The sequence below is a fragment of the Leptopilina heterotoma genome, unplaced genomic scaffold, assembly GCF_015476425.1.
Source record: "Leptopilina heterotoma isolate Lh14 unplaced genomic scaffold, ASM1547642v1 Lhet_15, whole genome shotgun sequence".
Lineage (NCBI taxonomy): Eukaryota > Metazoa > Arthropoda > Insecta > Hymenoptera > Figitidae > Leptopilina > Leptopilina heterotoma.
The window spans coordinates 407748-424903 of NW_025110867.1; the positions used below are offsets into that span (position 1 = coordinate 407748).

Here is a 17156-nt window from a genome sequence, read left to right on the forward strand (position 1 = left end):
TCGTCGACTCTTTTTAATAAAATTCTGATTTACAGTAACAGTTTTCAATTTTACAGGACAGTTCTCTCTCTCTCTCTCTCTCTCTCTCTCTCTCTCTCTTTTTCTCTCTATAGTTCAATTTTATATCAGAGACTCAATTTTAATCTCGAGTATAAAAAAACTTGAATAATTAATTTTCACATCAGCCGCGAGATGGCGTTGTAAATCTTTCTCGCGCAGTTTTTGTAAATTTTATAATCTTATCGTTGATTATATTATAGGTTGTTATTTTCGTTTACAAGTAAATCGAAGCGCCTTCGATTTAAAATAAGCGATAAAATTGAAAAACCCAATAACTTGCGTTCATTTGACAAAATAACGATCAGATAAGCGGATCTTGAAACTATATGTATATATACATATTTCGTTTGGCATGAACCTTAAATCGATAGAAAGATCGGATTCCACGTTCTCATAAAGTGACAAGTCAATTCTGGCTTTCGAACTAAACCTAACCCCCTTATCTCCAACCCTATTACGTTTCACCTTCCTTTATCTCTATTTCACTGTCGGTTTAATTATTTTTAAGAGACCGCCATATAATCCGCCTTTCGATCTTGAAACGATAGAGTTGTACATGTCCAACTTGGTATCGGCAGCAATTCCATTTGTCACACACGAGAGCGTAACGCACTCAAATCGTGTACATATAAAGCCTTTACCGACGGTTAATAATAATGATTTCTCAAAGAACATTTCAATTTTTTCCCCTTTTATTATTGTTACAATTTTACATTTTTTTAAAACAATTTTACATAAAATTACCATTTACAATAACAACTGCAAAGATTTATTTCACTTTTAATAAATGATAATTTGAATTTCGCGCCAATAATTATCGACTGTGTCTTTAATTCTAACTTAACTAACCTAACCAAGCTCTTGATAGGGGAAAAAAATGTGAATATTTTTTTCGAGAGAGTATTTATTTGTCTGCAAACGAGTGTTGAAAAAAAGGAGCAATCAGAAAAGTGGACTGCGGTAAAGAAAGTAATCAAGAAAAAGAGAGAGAGAGAGAGAGAGGAAAAAAGGTAGAGTTTGTTGTAAATCAAAAGCATTCTTCTTGTCGTCGTTTGACGGTAACAAAAACAGCTGTGCCCTGAATCGGCCATCTTCGTTTAATTTTAATTCATTCTCTGTCAGTGTGTTAGATGAGGGAAATATATAGCTCCAAGTACATGTGGCGAGGAATGTAGGCAACAAGGCTCGCTAATTTTCAAGCGATTGTACTTCGCATCGAGTGTGTGTCCTTAGAGAATAATAAAAAAAACAGAAGAAAAAGAGGAAGAAGAAAAAGAAGAAGTAGCGGAACCACACAGATTTGTTAGCAGCTGTGAATATAATATCCTTTTTCATCATCAAGTATTCATTTTTTAGTGACAGTTTTTTTTCCTCATATTTCTATCATACGAGAGCAGGTCTTTGACTTTATACTATCAAAAATTTTATCCTCACTTTTCTAAAACCTCTTCCTAACCACTTCATTTTCTAGACTTTTTCAAAAAAGTATGTTCTTAATAAAGTGTTTGGAAAATAATAACTCATTATACAATGAGAAAAAAAATTATAAAACTACTATAGTACACCTCTTTTTTATTTAAAAAATTTTTTTACAAAACGGAATTTTTGCTTTTGAGAGAAAGAAGAAGGGGGGGGGGGGAGCTAAACGAATTATGTGGCTGATCAAAAGGATAAAAAGCATTTAGAGATTTATATAATTGTTCGACCTTTCCGTTTATCTCGAAACCGTTCATTTATATTCCGTCTTAGCGAATAAGACATTTCCTTATCGTCTTTCAAAAGTTTCTAACATCAAGATTTGCTCCATCAATGAACATAGGATTTGCCAAGTGTATCAATCAATTACCGTGCGCACAGAGATTTCTAATGGTATATACAACAATAATTTCAATGTACATCCTTGCACAATAATTACCACGTCCTGAATATTTATAAAATATACAATAAAAATAATAATAATGAAAAAATAATAATTATTCGAAAAATAATTAAAAAATAATAATAATAGTACAAAAAATAGTAGTAAAAGAAATATTATAACACGAAACAAATTATTTTTTCCGGTGAGCACGAAGATTCGTCTTAATTGCTGCTGGACATTTTGGAAGGACTCTGGACTAAGAAATTTAATAGGTAAGTATATTCTTCTAAAGGATTCAGCTTAAAATTTGCTCCACTTGCTGGAAGATAATCTTCAATTTTAAAAATTTTTACTAATTACATTTTAAATTCCAATGAAACATTTTTTTCAGATTGGAACTACACACTGAAAAAAATTCTTAGTAGATTTGACTACTTTTTAACTACTTTCCTTAGTTCAATAAGTCCCCAAAGATAATTTTGAACTTACATTAATTATCAGATATGTAGTTGAATGAAGTGATAATACAGTTGCATTAACTACTTTTCTTAGTTAAATAGGAACCAATGACAGTTTTGCAGTAGAATTAACTGCTGATATGTAGTTAAAGTTACTAAGATAACTTAGTAATAAAGACAACTACTGAAAATGGTAAAATAAAATTATTTATAATTTATTATAAATATTATCGAGTTGTATTTTTTTATATTTCCCCCTACCCACTTTTGTTTACCTATACCTTATTTATTTAATGTCTATATACCTAACGGAGAAAAATCTCTAAACGTCGGGAGTTGAACGCTCGACCCTAACATTCGTAAACCGATAACCTAACCACCTAACCACGCTCGCCCGCTTCGATGAGTTGCTTAATACTTAAAGGCATTCCAGACACAGTTCAACTGATAACTGTAGTTAATTTTACTACTTAAAGTAGTTGCATTTACAACTTTTCACAGTTGATAATCTTCTATAAAAATCTATAACATAAATTACATGGAAAATAATTCAACTCCTAGAAGAAGTAAAAACTACTACAAAATTAGTCTATCGAACTACTTTAAGTAGTAGAATCTACTACTTTCTGTAGTCATTTCTATAACATACCTGCAGTTACAAAGTTAACTGTAAAATTACATTAATTTAATTAATAATTTTTAACTACATAAAACAGTTAAAATAAGTATCAAAAGTAGCCAGACTAACTAAAAAAGTAGTTCGTTTTATTACTTTTTACTCTACTAAGGGGATGTAGTTGAAAATGTCTCATGTATTTTTTTCAGTGCAGTTTCTAAAACGACATCCAAAGCAGATCACAATCGAAGTATAAGAAAACTTCCGAATTGAGGATTTTTGTTGGTGAGTATGCTACAGGCAAACGGTTATTGTAGTAAAGATAAATCGTAAAATTGTGACAAGAAGAACACTCAAAATGGACCTATAGTGAAAAACTTCAATTCGTCCACTTTCAGAATACGGATAGTATGGAGCCCAAAAAAACTCAACTTTTGAATTTCCATAACGCAACCTCAAAATTTTATTCTTTAGAGCAAAAAAAGAAATAAGTATTTTTTAAATTTATTTTTATTAATTTTTAGAGGTCGCGCTAGTCGATTTTTCCTGAAAAATGGATTTGTTTGGTTATTCAACTATTATACAAAACTATCATGGAATGTCGACTTTGACGAAAGCAAAGATAAATATATGATTTAAAATTTAATATAGTCATTAGAAGTTAAGAATTTAAATTTAAAGTGTAAAAATGGGCTCAAAAGATCTGTAAATCTATTTTTAACTGATTAGAATTAGTATGCTCCTGTTGTATGCATAATTAACTTTAATTTATACTACATGTGACTTAAAAATGCATGTAAAATCTTGAGGTATCCTTAAAATCAGCTAGAAATCTCTTTTTTTGTTCTAAAGAACAAAATTTTGAGGTTGCATTAAAGAAATTCAAAAGTTGAGTTTTTTTGGATATCCTTAACGGACAATGTAAAACTATTCCGAATAGACGAATTTGAGGTTGGTAAGTGCGCCAAAGGCAAAGGAGAGTATAATAAAGATAAATCGTAAACTGAAAAGTATCAAAATGATATACTGATTATTTGGATGAAATTTTCATTTTAAAACAATTTTTGTAATTTTATTTTCTTTCATTAATTTTTCTTCAATTATTTTAATTTATAATTCAATTGAAAAACATTGAGGTGAACGATCACTCCAAGTCAAATATTCTAATATTTTTTCTATTTTTATAATTAATAATTTATTAGGGTAGCCGGTAGAGGGCCCCAAGGTGGTCATCCTAGGGAAATTCTTGTGTATTATTTGGCAGCACTGAATGCTTCAGGTTATTTTCATTGTTTATGAAGAAGAAGTTTTTGATTATGTTTAGACGTGTATAACTAAACACGTTTGTTTTTAAGAGAGACATCGTTAAATTTCGGTTATAAAAAGTTTGAAAGCATTGTTTTTAAAGCGATACTGTGATTACAGTTAATACTTTAAAAGTTCTAAACTTTGTGGTAATTTTGTTTACATATAATACAATAATGTTATAAATGAATATCGATAAAATATTGAGTGATATACAATTTTTTGATAACTTTTCTTCTTCTTCTTAATTTCTGGCTTCGATTACTCAGGCCAATTCCATTTTGATAACTTTTAGAAAATGTCGTTCTGGTCCTAAGGTGGTCACTTTTTTGGTCCCAAGGTGGCCACCATGTGTTTTTATGTAAAATCACTTTTGAATTTTTTTACGATGTAATATTTATCAAAATATATTATGGAAAATGTAAATTTTATTAATTTGGAAAATTTTATGATAAATAATAAAATAATTTAGTTTTTAATGTATGAAATAGGATAAATAATTAACAATATTTTATAATGGCTCCTTATAAGCAAAAAAGAGTTTGGAACTATTGATTCTTTGATTATAAGCCAAAAACAATACATTTCAAATAAAATTACCTTAAATTGATTTTTGCAACTATTTTTTTAATTTTCCATTGAAGTTTTGAATGGTGGCCACCTTGGAGCCATACTTTATTTGAAAGCAAAATTTCAGCTGTTTTTCCAAAGTCACATAAATTTTATTTTCCTTAGTAAAATAAAAAAATTTTTTCGCTAAAAAGTTAGCTAAAGAGATACAGTTTCAGGGCGAATATTATTAATTATGTTATATAATACCGTTTAGGAATTACAGTCGTTCAAAAGATGGGTGTCCACCTTGGGGCCCCTTACCCTATAAATTTCCTAATAATTTGATTCAAGAAGTCTACTTCTTTTTGTACAAACCACAAAAAAGACCTGTATCGTTAAATTATATCATTTACTTTATGATTAATTTTATACAAAAATGATAAAGCATAAAAAATTTAACGATCGTCATTTATTGTGAAGAAAAGAGAAAATTTTACGATAAAGAAAACACTTTATAGAGAATTTTCTCTTTTCTTTTAAACCACCCTTCTTCACGTGAGTCGCGTAGGAAAAAAAGCAGAAAGCGCAGTTAATTTCCGGAACAATGCATTCCCTGGAGCAATATATACGTATACTCTGGAATGCATCCAATATGATACTGCATTGAAGCAACATGAATCGAATGTATTATAGTAGCTTTCTCCTGCCAGTATATAATCTGGTATTCGGTGTCTCCCCCTCCCTCTCCCTATGTCTTTGAATCGTCTCGTTTGACAACGACGACGTTCATATTCACACTTTTATACGCCCAATACGCCTACTCGATTTGTATATTTAATACCCACACAATAAGCAAGTTATGTTGAGTATATCCGCAGTGTTTGTGTGGGTATAGCATATGATATGAACACACAGACATACACACGAGATTAGTAGTGATTCCTCTCTTTTATAGAGTTGGTGCACGCGATTTGATGGTCTAGGGTCTGTGTACGTGTGACTTGGAACGAAGCAAGTCTAAGTATGGACCAAGTGGCGACTTTCAAGTTTGCAGCGGCGGCGGCGGCAACAGCACAACCGGCAGCAAGCGTCGCGACCCGCGGTAAAGCAAAGCAAACGACCTTCCGTGGAATCTGGACAACCTGTCTGCACCGCCTGCTTCGAGACCAGGTCTGCACTTGTTCTTCAGGTCTCCCTTCTCTGTCTTTCATTTTCTCGTTTTATCTCTCTCTTTCTTTCTATATATCTTGTTCCCTCTCAAGCTGACCTAGCCGGATTCGCCTGTTTCTGCTTCTCTCTCTCTCTCTCTCTCTTGCACTCTTGGTAGCAACCACCGGTAGAAGTGGTTGCAAGGCGCCACTTGTTGTTGTTGTTGTGACAACCCCGTTGGTCGAGGTTATCTTCGGAGGCGTTACCGTTAGAGACCAGTCTCTCATCGGAACCAGCTTCCTCGTCAAGAAATCCTCCTGGACCGGAAAGACCTCAGACACTCCTTATCCGATCAGGGATTTGGCTACCAGTTTTACTTCTTGGTAAACCTCTAAAACTGGTGTTATGTGTGGGTCTCTCTAAGTCGTTCCTCCTGGTCCAGTTTAAGGAATGCCGAAAAGTGAGGCAAGTTTACTGGCCTTGAGGGGAAAAGAAGCGTGGATCAGCTGATTTTTGTCAGGTGACCTTGAAACACGAATTTCAGGTTCTTTATAGTTGTATCAGTTGTAGCTGCGTATTCAACATTGGAAAATAATCATTCAAACAAAATTCTAATTCAGAATCAAACCGTTTATTCAATGGACAACTTTTTTATTTCTTTTCAGGTGGGCCGAAGGATTCATCTTAACTGTACATTTTGGAAGGACTCTAGTCTACGAAATCCAATAGGTAAGTATATATTCCGCTAATTTGGTTTAGAATTTACTCCACTTGCTGGAAGTTAATCTACACTATAAATAATTTTAAGTTCTAATGAAAAATTTCTTTCAGATTGGATCAACAATTTCCAAAACGGCATTCAGAGGAAGATGTAAACTACAAAGAAAACTTCCGAATTGAAGATTTTGGTTGGTGAGTATATGCTACAAGCAAGGGGTTATTCTAATAAAGATAAATCGTAAAATTGTGAAAAGAAGAAAACTCAAAATGAACCTAGTAAGAAATTCGTATTCGTCTATTTGCAGAATAAATGATGCAAAAAAATTCCGAATAGACGAATTTAAGGTTGGTAAGTGCGCTGAAGGCAAAGGAGTGTAATAAAGATAAATCGTAAAATTGTGACAAGAACAAAACGCCAAAGTGTCAATTAGGTCTCTAAATTCTCCACAAGTACATCGTATACAATTATTTTAAATTACTTTAGAATAATTTTCCAATCTCACTTATATCGATAAAATTGCAAAACAATATCGTACGTACTAAGCAAAAATTACCGTATAAATATCGTCAACAAATAATTATATCGAAAATTTTTCAATTCGAATTAAAAGTTCCTAATATTTACTTACGTCTCGATTATAATCTCTTAAATAGTTTCTTTAGTGTATTATTTGTGGTCTATTATTTGTCAATTTTATTAGTATAAAATCCGGATATTGGTCGCGATAATACTACTGCTGATATTTCATTAATTCTTTCCCCTTCCCCTTAAACATTTTTTTCTCCCCTTCTTTCAATGTTCCTAGATCTCTATACAATTTTATTAACATTTGATTTAGAAACCGATTTAATTACATTGCTCGGTCGTTTGGCGTTTATATTAAATTGAATCTACTAATTCTCGCCACGAAGACCAATCTCAGCGTTTGCGATATATATAACACACCGTTAATGGGGAGGGAAATAAATTAGACTAGATAGTTGCGCCGCGAACTATAAGCGAGGTGGCAGCGATAATTATCCCCTGAGATAAGACACGATTACACAACAGCCGTTATCAACAATTTACACGACATTTCCCGTTATGATAATTATCCGTATCTATTCAATGGCGAGCAAGTAATCCATTTCGTGTGTGCTCTACCAAATCCTTTTTGCATTTTTTCTTTCTTATTTCATTTTTTTTTCGTTCACGGAATTTACACCCTACTTCCGGTATCGAAAGGTCTTTAAACAAGTTTCTTACTTAATTTGTCATTAAAACTTATATTTTTGTTTTTTTCTTTTATATATTTATCTCTTTGGAAATGCTCTTTACCCCTTGACTTTTATAATTATAGAATATTATACCATTATGGAAATTTTAATATTTCTAAATTATCTTCAATCTCAGTACGTTTTCTTTCTTTTATTTATTTTTAGCTCCTTAAAGCTGCAGATATAGAGTAAAAATTAGCTTAGAGGAAAAATTGAGATGAATATTTAAGAAAAAAAATTTTTTTTTGCATAAGTGTTTATGTGTGTGAAGTGCGAGGAATAAAAGATTTCTTGGGAGACTTTTTGTTAGCGATTGGCGAGAGAGAGGAAAATCGTAAAGGTTTCAGAGAGGATATCATCGAGATGAAATGAGATTCAGACGTGCATGTATGTATGTATATATCTGATGATGCAGCAATTCACGCGAGATTTAAAGCCGAAATCTTAAACAATTACGACGGACATCATTTCTATTTTAGGGCCCCAGTGAATCATGCAAGATTTTATGTCGCCTCATGCTTTCGAATCGCGTTGACTATAACATTTATTGCCAAGCACTCTCGGAATCGTTCTTGGATTCCAAAGATCTTTTTCATAGTACCTTCTTTTTTCATCCCGCCAATAACTTTTGAATTCTTCCATCTTGTAGAAATCGCAATTTTCTTATAATTTTATTTTTCCACTAATAGAATTTTTTTAAAACTCTTTATTAAAAACTTTTTTTCCAAACTTTATTTTCAAACGTAAAACCAGAAGAAATTAACAACTAGATAAAAAAATAAAACAAGATAAACAAAATTAACCCAAAGAATATAAAATTAAAAAGAAAAATTCATAAGGAGGGGGAATCGAACCACGGACCCACGGGTCTGCAGCCTAACGCTCAAAAGCTATGACATATGCGAATACTTTTACTTTCTCAAAAATTTTACAATTTTAAATAAAATCATTGAAGCGTGATTAAATATTTTCTTTGACTTTGAAATATTTTTTAAAAAGTTCCCTTGTAAAATTAAACGTTAATCAAACTTTTTTAAAATCTGCTTTAAAACAAAATTATCTCTTTTAAATACATTAAAAAATTTTTTTGTATGTAAAATTATAATCGATTTCGAATATAAAAATAAAAATCTTTGTCGAATAAGGGCGTCCTCGATTGCGTTCATCGATAAAATATATTCACTAGTGCGCGCAATAAGTCTACTATAATTATTAACAAAACTCGTGTGTGTGTGTGTGTATGTGTGATCAAGATCAAAAATGTTGCATGCGTATATTAATGCGCGGTTGCTGTTGATCGTCAAGGGATAATCGATCTTCGATCCTCTTTGGATTCACAGCCAGGAAAACGTTTACTAATATACACCCGACGACTATTACAAAAAGGAAATGACCTATCTGTATCATTCAGCGACCAGGAAATTGTATAATTAACGGCTATTAACGCTCTTTCACATTTATATGTAATTTATACATTTTTATGCTTATTAATTATCCGATAATGTAGTATAATATAATATAATATTTTAAAAGTAAAAAGTTAATTCACAAGTCGGGAAAAGTTGCAATTCGTAGGTCAAGGGGTGAACATAACCTCAAAAGCAAACAGGTTAAGATCGTACATAACCTTAAAATTTAGGTTAGAAGGAGAATAAAACCGATTTCGAAATCGTCTTCTATATTGTAATTTATAAATATACAAAAAAATGTGGAGTCATCACTGTATTCTTTAAAAGAAATAAGAAGAAATTACTTTTAAAAGAAACATAACCTAAGAATGTTATTAAGAGGAAAATGAATATGTAAATTCAAACCAATACTTTTTGTGCGATTTAAAAAAAAGAATCCCATTAGAGATTGAAGAATATCGTAAAATTTAAACACTACATCGTTACAAAGCATTTTGAATTGTTAGAGGCGCGATTTTCGAGAGTTGTTGAAATGCTTTTTCAGCCTCATATTTTTTTCTCCGTTGCTTTTATTTTAGCGTATATATGCATTTAAAACGAAAACAATAATGTTTCACGTATATTTAAACGTTTGTAATTCTTTTAGAAATATAATTTTTATAAAACCCCATGGTAGTCGGAAATGTTTTTATTTACCTGCGGGTTATACAATTATTGTTAATCGTATGTAAACTTAACGGGCGCTCGAGATGATCGGGTAGCATATTCGCGCACTGTATAATGTATATTTTTCGTTGTCGTGCGGCAACTCTTTGCTACTTTTTTTCTTTTTTTTTCATGTCTGATGCTGTGTATGGTGTGCTCGGACCTTCTCTCTCTTTCTCTCTCTCAAAATACCGCACAGCGAGAGACTTATAATTTTCTTACCGAGTTGAACGAAAAGAGATATTGTCTCTCTTTCTCTTTCTCTCTCTCATACACACACACACTCTTACATATTATAATCGATATATGTATATCTATGCATTCATTCAAAGTCTCTTTTTCTCTCAATATATATAATGAATACGTTTCCAATGAATGTGCATATTGTATATTGCTCGAAGGAATTTCTCTGACTTTAATTACACTACTGCTATTAAGATTTTAATAAGTTCACGCACATTGATGCCAGCAATAAAAAAAATAGTAAGTTTTATTTTTTATATTAATGTTCTTAATTACTATTTAGTATTAAAAAGTCGTTTTAAAAAAATAAAAGAATTACTATTCTACGTGCGGAAATAAAATTGAAAAGAATTAGGAAAAATATTTAATTCTTTCTGAAAGTCATTTTTTTCAAAATAATAAGATCATTATGAGTTAGTTGGATCGAAAAAAACTTTTTTGAAAACGACAGGCTTCTGGTTGAGTCCACAATAAAATAAATCGTCTCGATTTCGATGCGCAGTAATCAAAAATGTATGTACGCGCATCGAATCGTCTTGAAAGTCGAGACGATTTTTAGCTATTCTGGATCAGCCTCCAGGAATAACGAATCTTGTGTAATGGGCTTAAATACACATTTCTAGGGTAATAATTTAGCGACCCAACCATGCTATAACGTCGTAATATGGTCGTAACTATGCTAAGTTGACAAATGCGCCACTTTTTTCTTAACTGCCCAACCTTTCTTATTGAAATATCCGAAAATTCCATCCAGCAAGGTATTGGGAAGTTAGTAAAAATTTTTTAAGCTGAGTCTCCAATAGGTGCCAATATGGCATGTGCAAGTGCCAGTGCCAAACCCATTTAAAATGTATTGGAGATTGGCACTGGCACTTGCACATACATTGGCACCTATTGGAGACTCAGCTTTAAAACTAACAGCAGGGTTGGGTAGTTGACAAAACAAATAAGAAAATGGCGCATGTATCTCGTGGCGCAAATGGCCAGGGGCCTAAAAATAATAGTAACCTAAAAATAGTAATTTTAGGTTTATATTTCTAAAAATAGTAATAATAATAACCAAAAAAAGTAATAACCTTAAAATTATATTTCTATAAAGAAATATTTTAATTTCAACTATAAATATTTCGAATCAAAATGAAATTTTCACCTGAGTGCATCAAATAATAAACCTTTACGACCTTGTAAATTTTACCAAAAAAATAATCCTCCCTCCCCCTTCTACCAAGCAAAAAAACAACGGATGAAAATAATACGTAAACGTATATATTGTTCGCCAGTGATGGTAAACCATAAAAAGGAATGGAATAGAATCGGAAAGCAAAAAAAAAATGTTCTATTGAAGAAAGACGAAAAATACGAATGTGTGAGTGTATGTGTGTGTGAGAGAGAGAGGAGACGAAAAAAAAGAATTGTGGTGTGGGTTGTTGAGGGGGACAAAGACGACAGAGGAGATTTGATATCAAAGTAAAGGGGTGGGGAGAGGACGGCATCGAAGTCACGAGAGATCCGAGAAGGCTCTCGCGGTGAGAATTAAAAGGAGACGGACTTAAGGTCCAACGTTTCCTCTCCATGCGTGTGTATAGATGACTGGACCACAGCGGCCATTTTGTCTTGCCTGACTGCCATATATACACGTTGCCACCACACTCACATATCATCTTACTATCTCACTTTCAATATTCATTCAATTATTAAAAAGAAATAAAATAAAGAATCCATTTTTTACCACATTTAAATACATGTTAAAATTCAAATAAAATTAATGAGACAAGTAATAATTTTTATTAATAATTACTTTCTAGTCCAGTTACGTAAAAACTTCACTTCTTACCTACGTTCTAATCCTCTTATAAAAATAATCAAAATTGACATATATTTTTATTTAGAGTACAGACTTATTTTAAAATACTTATTTTTAAACCCTAAATTGTTTAATCCTTTCTACACATTAAAGTTCCTATTACACCCTGGGTATGCTGACTTATCCTTACTCTGGCGCTTTTGAATGTATATTTATATGAATTTGGGATATTTGTCATTATAAAAAAATGGGACAATTGAAATATAAAAATTTTAAGGAATAAAAAGTGTCTCTTGTGTAAGTTTGGCTGGAAATGTGGAATGTGAAGCCCCTGAAGTTTTGTGTCTGAGTTTACCCTCTCCCCCCTTGTGTCGACGACGGCGACGGACCATCGTCGGTGCGGTCATCTTGCGTCCGACTTGTGAATCTCCAAGAGTCACCCTGCTCGCCCACTTCTTTGGGACAGTGCTCCCTTTAATGATGACGCTCCTCCAGTGAATTTTTGTGTTTGTAAGTATTGTTTCTTGCGTGACTTATTTTTGTTGTTATTGTTACTATTTCCACTAGTAATACTACAAGGTACTATATTGCAACTACACACTACTCATGTTTAAGCTATTATTATAAAAATGATCTATTTCTATATATTCTTTACAAAAGTATTATAATAATCAAATCTTTAATGTCCGAGTAGTTTTTTAATAAGGAAAATAATTTTTATATTTATATAATGTATGTACTCTCTAAATTTGAATTAGTAATTGACTTTTTGCTTTTGAATTAGTACATTTTACTAATAAATTAGTAGAAATTACTGTCTATTAGTCAAATTTACTATATCAAAAACAAAAAGTCAGTCAGTCACTAATTTAAATTTGTAAACATTTTTACTAATTCAAATTTAGAGGTTATTAAAGTTATGTTTGCGTTATTTATATTTACTAGCGCTTCGTCGACCGCTTCGCGGTCGACTTCTTTGCTTTCTTCTTTTTTTCTATTTAAATTGTTCCTTTTATTTAATTTTAAATTGTTTATTGTGACTCATTTAAAATTACCTAAATTTTTATTTAATTTTTTTAAAGTTAAGTTGATTAAAATAAAAATTGTCACTTCATAATGATCTTAAAAAGAGCGACTGTAGCTCCATCTTCTAGCTATGTGTAAGTTTTTAAAGTACTATATTTCTTTAGATTTGGAAATGTGAGTGTGCCCTTCTATGTTTCATTTTCATTGCTATAACTGCGAGAGTACATTCGATTATTTTTGATTTAAATTCGAGATTTCTCACTCATGCCTTTTTTTCTAAAGGATAATTATAATTATATTAATTTTAATTTACTGTGTTTTATAAATATTTTATATAATATATATAATTATATAAATATAGTATGTATTATAAAATATATATACGTATATTTATTATAATTATAAATGTAAGTCCCTATTTTTATTATATTCTATCATATTATATGCGTGTACACATGTATTTGTGCGTATTAATATAAAGGTATCAGAGCTGTGCACTTGAAGTTCTTGCGCCGAAATTATACACCACTCAAGAAGAGGAATCACGAAAAGGGTGCAGACTTGTGCATTGCAATCACGAATGCCCCCTAAATGAAGAACCGAGAAAGAGAGAGACAGAGTGAGTCATATGTTATTAAATTGTACGAACTTTTTTATACCAAGGTCATAATTACAGGATTGGCACAGTTTTACTTTTTTTCGGCAATTTACAATCATTTTCCAAATATGATGTTTCTTTCAAATTCTATTTATAAATTTCATTTAAATGTTCGATTAATTGCTACTTGTTAAACAGAAATAAAGACAAACTGAAATGTCTTTGTCAGAGCGGGCTTAAATGTATATATAATATAAGTATATATATATATATATATATATATATATATATATATATATATATATATATATATATATATATACATATATTTATACCAACATATACATACAAATAATATATAATAAATATATATTATTATGTATCCTATATACATTTTTTTCACTTTAAGAGATTAATATACAGACCGGATTATCTATACTCCGTTGGGGAGAACCTTGAGCACTGGACCGCCTCATCGTCATTGGTATCTACTCAGTGATTCAAAATAAAAATATTTTTACGAAAATTGTATTTTCAACTCTTCTTTCTTTTCATTCTATAGTAAATCATTTTGTATTTATTCTTGTTTCTAACGTTATACTTGATTGTAACTAATTTTTTTTTTCTCTCTCACTCTCTAATTGCAGATGGATACTCAGTGATAGATGCCGTTTTGTTCGATGACAGTCAATTACTACTGAAATATCCCTGGAATTTGTGAGGTGATATTTTCTGGCCACCCAGTAGAATTACATACATCTGTATCGGTGGTCGGCGAAGTGAAAGGGAAGGCGAATTTTTGAAGATCGCACTTCTTGCTTAACCGTTTCTTCCTTTCTCCCAACATATTCTTGAACGTCGGCACGGCGGCGGCAGTGGCGACATTGCTCGATTCGTTTTTTACTTTTTTTGGGCAAAAACAAAAGAAGCAGAAAAAGAGGAGCGATTTCCGAATCGAGAACTAGTGAACTAGCTGTCGGTGATGGATGAAAATTAATCAGGTACTCATTTTTTATTATTAAAACTCATGTACTTATGGGACTCAAGTTTTTGATTCTTGATACATTTTCTAAAATAATTTTTGTTTTTTAGATGCTGAAGAGGAGCGAAATCCGTTAAAGGAGGAAGAATAGGGAAAGAAGAGGAAGAATAGACAATACTGCAACGAGTATAACATCTTCATGATGAATTTTCCATCACTATCATAACTGATTCATACCAAGTTTTTAATTCGGGATATATTTTCTAAAATAATTTTTTGTTTCAGATGCTGAAGAAGAGCGAGAGCCAATCAAGAATTTATCGTCACTATCTCAACTCATACTGTTAAGTTTTTATTGATCCACTTTCTAAAATAACTTTTGTTTTTCAGATGCTAAAGAAGAGTGCGATCAGACCAAGAAGGAAGAATAGGTGATTTCTGTTGAAAACCAGAAAAGACAATATTGAAACAATGTAACCTTTGAGCAGTGGTGCGGTGAATTTATCGTCACACCATCATAACGCATCGTAGGCAGATGGTTAAATTACATTGAAAGAGAGGAAAGTGTTTTTTGTTGAAAACTAGAAAAGACAATATTTAAACAAGTATCACCTCTGCAGAGATGGTGAATTTATCGTCACCATCATAACACATCGTAGGCAAAGGTTTAAGTTACATTGAAAGGTAGAGTATAAATGTTTTTGTAGGAAACTAGAAAAGACAATTTAAATGAAGAAAAAAATAATTAAATCTCCAGTGTACCTTCATTGCATGTAAAGAATGATAATAGTGATTCATGTGAAGATACATGAATACACACATTTATCCCGCAACATGTAATGGAGACATACGGAGTACATATGTTTAACATAAATATACATACAAACATAAATTCGTAGATGTACACAAACACAAGCCTCCTGTGCATGGATTTCTATTCATGTGCGTGATTCGTTTAAGGATTCTCTTGTGTTTATGTTTATATTTGTATATATAGTAGTAGAGTAGAAGTAGTAGTATTAGTAGTAGTAGTAGTATTAGTAGTAGAATTAACAGTAGTAGAAGTAGTACATAGTAGTAGTATTGTGTCTATATTTGTACTTATATAGTTGTGCAAACATATATTTATATATTTGTGCATAAATATATATTTCTGCAAATGTATAAATTCGTATATAAGTATAATATTTGTGCATATGTATAAATTTCTCTATATGAGTTTGTATGTATATTATACGTTTGTGTGTATGCAGTGTATGTATAACATATGCAGTTGTTTTCGATGCTTCAAGGTCCTGGTGTGCATATATTATGGCGGATTAATTGCCGTTGATTTTTATTTATTGCAAAGAGCAAGGTGGCGCGCTGAGTAGTTAATGGTTATTGGTTTGCAATATTTATATAGATATATATCGTTCGTAAGTTGGTTACCCATGTATACGCATGCAACTATATAAGTATGAATGCAGCGCAATAATAAATTCTATCGTGCAACGTGACTTACTCCGCGCGCCGCTTTCGCTATTACACGCACCCTGAACACGCCTCACATATTTGTGTTAGTGTAATAATTGTTAATCGTTTCGTGAAGATATTGAACACACAAACACAAATGTATCTCGTATGTTGTATTCGACAATTTTTGCATAATTATCCCACCCCTTTCTTTCCCCCCTCCCCTAGTTGTTACTTTTTTATCATTTATGTGTATTTAAAAACGAACCCTCTTACATTGAAAGGTTTAGAGTACAAATGTTTTTGTAGGAAACGAGAAGACACAATTTAAATGAAGAAAAAAATAATTAAATGCTCGACAAAAAACAACAAACCTGTAGTCTGTTGGGGACTATGCGAATCATATTTAAAACCGTTAGAGTGGGGGGTAAGTCTAGACAGGTGAGAGTAAAGGGTTAAAAAAGTATTTAAAAGATTAAAGTATGGAAAAGTATTTAGAAAATTTTAAATAAAATGTTAGATTCGGGAGAGCATGAGCATGTCCGTGCCAATGACCCTTATGGATTATTCCTGTTTTCTCGGTTAAGAATTTCGTTTTTTATAATTTTTTTCATAGTACGTTATCGAGGTCGATTAGTAGTGAGGTATAAGTCAAGTGCGCGTCGGCAAAGGTCACAAAGTGGAAAATGAGAGAAGAAAAATGTCAAGAATCGCGTATGAATTGGGTAAGGGGTGAGAGAGTGAGAGGGGGAAGGTTGATTTCTTGTTTAAGTGTTGTATGAGTGGCAAGCGAGCGAGACGACGACGACAACGACGATAATAACCGGCGGGCTTTTACGAGGTATGACCGAGACCAGAATTCCCTCTGGCGTTAAACGATTTAACGTGAATTGCAAGATCTTTCACTGATGGTTACAATGAGAGAAAATAGAAGTATTTATCTCCCATCGAAAGAA

The 17156-nt window shown here is 31.8% G+C and overlaps 1 protein-coding gene across 3 annotated transcripts in view; it reads right to left on the reverse strand.

Annotated features, from left to right (window-relative positions):
* The window catches only part of LOC122498534 (protein grainyhead), a 136410-nt gene that overhangs the window by 101234 nt on the left and 18020 nt on the right, over positions 1–17156 (reverse strand). The window lies entirely within an intron of this gene.